The 7558-nt window shown below is 40.1% G+C and overlaps 1 pseudogene; it reads left to right on the top strand.

The window, feature by feature from the left end:
• Positions 1 to 313: 313 nt before the first annotated feature.
• LOC137719597 (putative UDP-rhamnose:rhamnosyltransferase 1) lies at positions 314 to 7111 on the top strand (annotated as a pseudogene).
• Positions 7112 to 7558: the final 447 nt, after the last annotated feature.

Genomic DNA, 7558 nt, shown 5'->3' on the forward strand with positions numbered 1-7558 from the left:
AGAGAGCTTTAATGAAACACTCCAGGTACTGTTTATTGTTAACGAAAAATCATATTTTTATCTTTTCTTGATACTATTCACTACATATTTATTTGTCATTTGTCATTAAAACTAAAGTTTTTTTTTTTTGAAATTTTCATTAATTTTCTTTTAATTTTATAAGTAGAACTTTACTGTAACAAACTCATTTTGCACCACCACTCTTAAAATATAGGGTGAGCTTTCCAACATCAGGTTAAACATTTTTACTATATATATTAGATGAAAAAAACCTCTCATAGCAAATTCCATCCAAGGGAGAAAAAACCCAATCATGGCAAACTATCTTAGAGTTGTGATGCTTCCATGGTCTTCCTTTGGCCACATTATCCCGTATTTCCAACTTTCCGTAGCCTAGGCAAAATCTAAAGTTCATGTCTCCTTCATATCCACGCCAAAAAACATCCAAAAGCTCCCAAAATTTTCAACGGATTTACAGCCCTTTATAAATTTAGTCCCCATTCCATTTCCTCCATTGGATCCCGGCTTCTTGCCGGAAGGAGCTGAGGCCACAGTGGATGTACCCTTTGAAAAAACAGACAACTTGAAGATTGCATATGATCTGCTGCAGAAACCCATTAAGCAGTTCGTTAGGGAGCAGCTGCCTGATTGGATAATATCTGACTATGCAGCTCATTGGGTGGTCGACATCGCCAAAGAGTATGGTATTCCAGTTGGGTATTTTTCTCCTTTCTGTATGGCTGGCAGTGTCTTCTTTGGCGGACCAGAAAATCTCTTGGGTGCAAATAGAAACCATGCTCTCCCAACACGGGAAAGCTTAACATCGCCACTGGATTGGGTTGCGTTTCCTTCAACGGTGGCGTTTCGAGAGTTCGAAGCGTTTTATGTGCCTCGAGGCTTTTTTTGGAGCGAATGGAAGTGGGATAAGTGATTCTGCAAGACTTGCCAAGATTGTTTCAGGAAGTCAAGTTTTAGCCATTCGTTCTTGCGACGAGGTTGAAGGATAATTATTGGAAGTTGTCTAATGGATATTAGGGTTTCCTGCATGGTTGAGGTCGGTTTCCTTGTGATAAGTTGTCAACTCCTTTAATTCAAGGAGTTGGTATTTAGCTTCCCAAAGTGATTTGTAAGGTTCTCAAGGATGGGTTGTCATCCTCGCTTTAGCTAAGTCATGGGCTAAAGTGATGGTCTCAACCCTACTCTCGTCTTCCCATACCTTGTCTTGTCCCTTACCTCTTAGGTCTACCTTCTTGCTTGTAGGAGCTTCTTTACTTAATTAAGTTTTTTTGCTTTTCCACGGGTTAAGGGCAGTTTCTTAGGGATTGTGTTTTGTCTACTTTTCTGGTAGCTTTTCCTCTTGATCCTCTATAAGAGTGATCTTCTTTTTCTTGTAACTTTTTTCATAATGAAAAATACAATTCAACCTTTGAAAAGCAACATGGTATCAGAGCAGGAAAATTAACCTGCTTCTGCTATACTGCTTTCCAAGAGTATTCAATCTCCAAAATGTCTGAAGAAAATCTGTTAGAGCTTTCCTCCGTAAATGTGCATGAGGTGGATGTCAACCCAAATCAAAGGTTAAGCTCAGTCGTATTGAATGAGTTTAATTACTTGCCATGGTCAAGAGCTGTGTCTTTGGCACTGGGTGGCAGGTCCAAGTTAGGGTTGATAAATGGAAGCATCAAAGTACCTGATACTTCCTCGCCAAACTATGAATTCAGGCTTAGCAATGATCAACTAGTTATGTCATGGCTCTTGAATTCCATGGAACGAAAGTTAGCTGAAATATTCAGCTACTCAGAATCCTCGTATCAACTATGGGAAGCAGTCAAGGAAATGTATGGTAGCCAGAATAATGTTGCTCGGGTTTTTCAATTAAAGAAGGACATCTTCGATCTGCAACAAGATGGTAAGCCGTTTGTGCAACTCCTAGGAAGCATGAAAAACATGTGGAACGAGTTGGAAATCTATCGTCCTCATACGACCGATGCAGCACTGCTACGAAAGAGAGCAGAAGAAGACAAGATATTCCAACTCTTGTCCAATCTTGACTTAACATATGAAGATCTACGATGTCACATGCTCATGAACACTAAACTGCCTTCCTTCACAAGCGTGTGTTCAACGATTCAACGTGAGGAAGTAAGGAGGAAAGTCATGAACATGAGTACAATGTCTAATGTACCTGAGGCTAGGGCATATGTAACCAACGAAAGAAGGTACAAAGGAAAGCATCCTCACTTAAAGTGTCAACATTGCAACAATACAGGTCATGTTAGAGACACATGCTGGATTTTACATCCAGAATTAAAGCCTGACTTCATGAAGGACAACAAGGGCATACAAAGGGTGAATCGTACTTCACATCGAGCAAATCATGCGTCTACCTTCATCTCCAATAGGTCAGATCCATTCAAGAACTTCACAGCAAACCCAGCAGAACTCATGAATGAGTTTATGTCGTACCTTCAAGGCAAGAAAGGAGGTGCTGGAATTGACCGTACAAATAACATGGAAGAAGGGACCTCGACATCAATGCTCGACAAGTTTACAGGTTTCTTGGCAGACACAAAACCTGTACCCCAAGAGGACATGCAAGGTATTATAAAAGCCTTTAAAACTGCTTTCAAATTAAATATGTTGCATGATTTTTGGGTTGTAGATTCAGGTGCCACAGATTATATGACCAACCATGTGTCTAAATCTCAAAAGTTTGAAAAATGACAAAGCCTTCTCAAGTTTCAATTGCAAATGGAAAACATGTAAAGGTTTTAGGAAGAGAAAAAATAAAGTTGATGTCTGATGAAATTGAGTCAGTAGCTTTGTATGTTCCTTCCTTCCCATTTCAACTTCTATCTATGGGAAGGATCACAAATACCTTGAATTGCTTAGCCATTTTTTCTCCTCACAATGTGATTTTTCAGGATTGTGCCACCAAAAAGACGATTGGTGAAGGGTTTTATTTAGATGGTCTCTATTACATGTCAAAGAGCAATCCCAGAGGGTTTCAAGCCAAGTTCGACTCCATTCACGATAATCAATTGTGGCATCAACGTTTAGCTCACCCTTCCTCACCCATTTTGTCATCTTTATTTCCAAACTTAGGAAAGGATGCTATTTTTTGTGAAACATGCCATTTGTCTAAGGCCACTAGATTACCTTTTAACTCTTCTCTGTCTAGGACAAATAAGTGTTTTGAACTAGTTCATTCAGATATATGGGGACCAACTAGTGAATCTTTTGATGGCTACAAGTATTTTGTGATTTTTGTGGATGATTTCTCTCGAGTCACATGGTTGTATCTTCTAAAGTCTAAGAGTGAAGTTGTAGAAGTGTTTAAGGACTTCCATAACCTTGTTAAAAACCATTTCTCATCTCAAATACAAACTTTACGATCTGACAATGGCACCGAATACATGTCCCATATCATGAAACAATATTTGAGCACTCATGGCATCATGCATCAAACAAGTTGCGTTGGAACCCCTCAACAAAATGGGGTAGCTGAACGTAAAAATCGTGACCTACTTGAGAAAACAAGAGCACTAATGCTACAAATGAATGTACCAAAGAGTTTTTGGTCCTAAGGTGTTATGGCAGCTGCATATATCATCAATAGGTTACCTAGCCGAGTCTTGGAATTCAAGTCTCCTCTAGAGGTCCTGAAAGGAAGGAAAATTGATCTCTCACATCTTAGAGTGTTTGGTTGCATCTGTTTTGTGCATGTTCAATCTCAACACCGAGATAAATTGGATCCTAGAACTGCTAAATGTATCTTCCTTGGTTATTCATCTACTCAAAAGGGATATAAGTGTTATAATCCCCAACTAAGGAGAGTGATTGTGTCCAAAGACGTTCGATTTCATGAGACTAACTCTTTTTTTGACAAGACAAGTGAAATCATAGACCAAGGGGATGACATTTTAGACCTGTTCCCATTACCAAGAATCGAACCTGAGGGTATGCAACAACGAGAGCTCAGTCATGTCAACACTGATGCTTATCTCAATGAAGATAACCATGAAGGCCCTCACCCTGATGGTTCCGTGCATGATGATGGCAGCGGTAACCAAGAAAACCTTCAAAGTGTGGCTGAAAATTTGAACGAGAGTGAGCCAACTCTCCCAGAACCTCGACGCAATCCTCAGCGTGACAGGTAGCCTCCCACAAGGTTTCAAGACTTTGACATATATAAACCGAGGCATCCAATATCAAATTATGTGTCGTATCAAAAGGTGACTCTATCACATGCGGCCTTTCTTAACACCATTTCCACTCACAGTGAGCCTCAAAACTTCCATGAGGCTAATAATCATGCTGTGTGGCAAGAAGCAATGCGAGATGAACTCAAAGCTCTAGACCAACACAACACCTGGAGCATCACCAAACTTCCAAAAGGAAAAAGGGCAGTGGGTTGCAAATGGATCTATAAGATTAAGTTTAATTCAGATGGTTCAATTGAGAGGCATAAAGCCAGGCTAGTGGCTCGCAGATTCACTCAAACATTTGAGGTGGACTACAAAGAAACATTCGCGCCTGTTGCAAAAATGAACTCAGTTAGGGTGTTATTGTCTATTACTGTCAATAAGGGTTGGTCTATGTATCAAATGGACGTGAAGAACGCCTTTCTACATGATGATCTCGAAGAAGAAGTCTACATGCGATTGCCCTCCGGACATCCTCAAAGTCAGGACCCTGATTTGGTGTGTAAGTTACATAAGTCTATTTATGGACTGAAGCAATCGCCTCGTGCTTGGTATGCTAAACTAAGTCCAGTTCTTTATAGTGTTGGTTTCAAAAGGAGTGGTGCCGATTCATCATTATTTGTTCGCACTGGAGCTGGTGGAAAATTAGTGGTGTTGATATATGTGGATGACTTAATAATTACTGGTGATAATGCGGCAAAGATCTCCAAACTCAAACAGTCACTTCAACAAAGATTTGCGATTAAAGACCTTGGGGTGTTGAAATATTTCCTTGGGATCGAAATGGCATCTTCTCATAAGGGTTTATTTCTTAATCAACGGAAATATGTCATGGATCTCCTCAAGGATGCTAATATGAGTGAGGCTAAGCCTGCCATTACTCTTCTTGATAGCAAGTTTAAACTTAACTTGGGAGGAACTCCACTCTCGAATATTAGCTCCTATCAGAGGCTTGTTGGTAAGTTGATTTACCTAACGATCACAAGACCAGATATCTCATATGCAATGAGTATTGTCAGTCAATTCATGCACACTCCCACCATCGAGCATTTGAACCTTGTAAAGAGGATCTTACGTTACTTGAAAGGGTCTGTTGGTCGTGGTATTCTCATGACAAAGAACGACCACACTCACATCATAGGGTACTGCGATGCAGATTGGGCAGGCAATGCCATCGATCGCAAGTCCACTAGTGGTTACTGCACCTTTGTTGGTGGAAACTTGGTCACCTGGAAAAGTAAGAAGCAAACTGTCATCGCCATATCCAGTGCCGAAGCTGAGTATCGTGCAATGGCTTCAACAGCATATGAATTAATCTGGCTCAAGGGTCTTCTGTGTGATTTAGGGTTTCCTGCAACCCTTCCTATGTCCCTATTCTGTGACAACCAAGCTGCCATACACATAGCATCCAATCCCGTGTTTCAAGAACGAACGAAACACATTGAAGTTGACTGCCATTACATTCGTGAACATGTGCAATCGCAAGTAATTCAGACACACTACATAAGAAGCTCCGACCAATTGGCCGACATTTTCACAAAGCCCTTAGCTTCTAATCAGTTTCAGCGGCTTCTGTCTAAGCTTGGATCCATCAACCTTCTGGATCCAGCTTGAGGGGGAGTATTGGAAGTTGTCTAATGGATATTAGGGTTTCCTGCATGGTTGAGGTCGGTTTCCTTGTGATAAGTTGTCAACTCCCTTAATTCAAGGAGTTGGTATTTAGCTTCCCAAAGTGATTTGTAAGGTTCTTAAGGATGGGTTGTCATCCTCACTTTAGCAAAGTCATGGGCTAAAGTGATGGTCTCAACCCTACTCTCTTGTCTTCCTATACCTTGTCTTGTCCCTTACCTCTTAGGTCTACCTTCTTAGTTGTAGGAGCTTCTTTACTTAATTAAGTTTTTTTGCTTTTCCACGGGTTAAGGGCAGTTTCTTAGGGATTGTGTTTTGTCTACTTTTCTGGTAGCTTTTCCTCTTGATCCTCTATAAGAGTGATCTTCTTTTTCTTGTAACTTTTTTCATAATGAAAAATACAATTCAACCTTTGAAAAGCAAAAATAATACTTGGAGGTTTACAATAAACTTACTGGAAAGCCAGTAATGTACAGGTCTGCTTCCTCCTGAGAAACCGACAAAAAAGGCAAAAGGGGGAATTTTCACTGATGATGGGATCTTTGAATGGCTTGATATGCACAAAACTAGGTCAGTTGTGTTAGTAGGGTTTGGGAGTGAGTGTAAGTTGAGTAAAGAGCAAGTCTTTGAGATAGCTTATGGGCTGAAGCTATCAGAACTCCCTTTTCTTTAGGCACTCAGAAAACCCAGTTGGGCAAATAATGATGCTGATGCCTTGCCAGTAGGGTTTGTTGACCGTACATCAGAGAAAGGGCTTGTTTACTTGGGGTGGGTGCCCCAAATGGAAATCTTGGCACACCCATCGATTGGGGGTTCTTTGTTTCACTCTGGATGGGGGTCTATACTTGAGACTCTTCAATTTGGGCATGTTCTTGTTGCTCTACCAATGGTCTTTGATCAGCTACTGAATGCAAGGCTTTTGGAGGATGAGGGTCTGGCTGTCGAAGTGAAAGGCAGCGGAGATGGGTCGCTTAGTAGAGATGAGATATCCAAAAAACTAAGGCATGCAATGGTGGAAGAGGAAGGAGAGAAGCTGAGATCCAATGCAAGGAAAGCTGCAGCTGTTTTTGGTGATCACAAGCTGCACCAAGACCACTACCTTGGCCAGTTTGTCAACTTTCTCAAGAATAATTGTACAAAGAAGACGTCCTAAATCTCCATTTTAGGAGGTAGCTAATAATCTCCAATGGTTTCTAAAATTCGTGAAGAAAGTGCAGTTTTTATGTGTTTTTAATGTAGTCCATATGTGCTAGCTTATGTGGTGATAAAAAGGTGTGCTGCCCATTAACACTCTAGTTTATTTATTTAACGTTCAAATTTATTCTCATTTTTACACAGCAATTTTACTTTATAACTTCATCGCTTTTTGAATGTTGACCAGCACATCATGATTCGAATGAACATGTGAACATTCTGAATTAGGATGCGTTAGGAAAGCGTTCTTTCTTTTAGTTGCTTGATGACAATGGACTACAGAGATTTTCAATTTTGGACTTCTATATTATTGTAGCGTTATTTTAAGCATGTTGAGATTATATTTTCCTACATCAGTGATCATCTCACCGTTGGATGCAATTTGAGACTAGATATTTAGTGCTTGGCTGAGCATTGATCATCGTATCCTTTTGAATTTGAGGTTTATACTTAAAGGGCTACAAACCCAAGGAAAAAGGATGCATATATTTTTTTTTAAACATTATTTGTAATCTACGTTAAGAAAGTGA

This window comes from Pyrus communis, chromosome 16 (genome assembly GCF_963583255.1).
Source record: "Pyrus communis chromosome 16, drPyrComm1.1, whole genome shotgun sequence".
Lineage (NCBI taxonomy): Eukaryota > Viridiplantae > Streptophyta > Magnoliopsida > Rosales > Rosaceae > Pyrus > Pyrus communis.